Source organism: Equus asinus, unplaced genomic scaffold, assembly GCF_041296235.1.
Source record: "Equus asinus isolate D_3611 breed Donkey unplaced genomic scaffold, EquAss-T2T_v2 contig_197, whole genome shotgun sequence".
NCBI classification, from domain to species: Eukaryota; Metazoa; Chordata; class Mammalia; order Perissodactyla; family Equidae; genus Equus; species Equus asinus.
This window is the reverse complement of record NW_027224846.1, coordinates 125,794-127,440: the sequence shown is the minus strand read 5'-3', so window position 1 is coordinate 127,440 and position 1,647 is coordinate 125,794. Positions and strand designations below refer to the sequence as shown.

Here is a 1,647-nt window from a genome sequence, read left to right as displayed (position 1 = left end):
TATTTTCTAACTTGGTTAAATTTTGGTTTCAGTACACATAAGAAAAGCACAATAATAATAATTATTAAATAATATAAAAAACAGCCAAATTAACTACTTACAATTCTATAATCTTTGAAAGCTTTTTTCTACTTTTGATTCATTTTGATCTATTATACCAACCAACCAATATATCATTGTGTGAAATACATAGACTAACGTTATTTAAAACAGTGAAAGGCTGAGTTACAGAGAAGTGGAATAACAGGTCAAGCAGAACCATCTTAACTGGGATGTAGGGCTTTGAGTCAGGACCTTGGATTCCATATCCAGCACATGTGCAGAAGTTATGAAGCCAAACTAAGGTTTGTAGATGATGAAAGTCCCTTCCTTCTCTATTTTTCCATTTGCAGAATCACACCAGAAGAAATCGTGGAGAAGAGAAACACAACATCAGACTTCATTCTTCTAGGACTCTTTAAACATACAAGACCCCACCTCTTTCTCTTCATGGTGGTGCTGACAACGGCCATTGCTTCTCTTATGGGCAATGTCGTCATGCTTCTCCTGATTTACTGGGACCCCCGGCTCCACACACCCATGCATTTCCTACTGAGCCAACTCTCCCTCATGGATGTGATGCTGGTTGCCACGATCATTTCCAAAATGGCTGCTGACTACTTGACTGGCAAGAAGTCCATCTCCCCTGCTGGTTGTGTGCTGCGGCTCTTTTTTCACTCACACTGGGTGGCGGCGAGAGTTTCCTTTTAGAGCCATGTCCTATGACCGCTACGTGGCTGTTTGCCATCCACTGAGATATCCTGTCCTCATGAGCCAGCAATTATGCCTGAGAATGACTTTGGGGTCTTGGTTCCTGGGGGCAGCTGATGGGCTCATGCAGGCTGCTGCTACCCTGAGCTTCCCATTTTGCGGTGCACGTGAGATCGACCATTTGTTCTGTGAGGCCCCCATGCTGGTGCGTTTGGCTTCTGCTGACACATCAGTCTTCGAAAATGTAATGTACATCTGCTGTGTGTTAATGCTTCTGGTCCCCTTTTCCCTCATCCTGACCTCCTACAGTTTTATCGTCGCAGCTGTTCTCCAGATGCATTCTAGAGAAGCCTGCAAGAAGGCTTTTGTCACCTGCTCCTCACATTTGGCTGTGGTGGGACTCTTTAATGGAGCTGCCATTTCCACCTACATGAGACCCAAATCCTACAGGTCAGCTGACCTTGATAAGGTCGTGTCAGCATGCTACACTGTCTTCACCCCTGTGCTGAACCCCCTCATCTACAGTCTGAGGAACAGCGAGGTCAAGGGGGCCCTGAGAAAGGTGGCTGGGGAAATGTGTAAATTTAAAATGACAGCAAACTTAGTCTCATTCTTCAAATTATTCAATGCTAAACGAGTCTAATTTCCTGAAGTCGTTAACATTTAAACATATGGTAATTCTCTCTCCTTTAATAAGGCTTGAAGAGAAAGTTAAATTCTTTGATCAGTATAATAGGAAGTTGTTAAGAATTACGTGAGACTACCATACTAAGAGAGGCTATTTTTTGAGCACTTACTATTTGCTATGCTCCACACCAAGCAATTTTTATACATTACTTTGCATCCTATTAACAACTATATGATATAAGTACTTTGACACCCATCTTCTAAGTGAGA

General features: G+C 42.6%; 1 pseudogene; it reads left to right on the top strand.

Annotated features, from left to right (window-relative positions):
* Positions 1-315: 315 nt before the first annotated feature.
* Positions 316-1,393, top strand: LOC106846987 (olfactory receptor 2T8-like; annotated as a pseudogene).
* Positions 1,394-1,647: the final 254 nt, after the last annotated feature.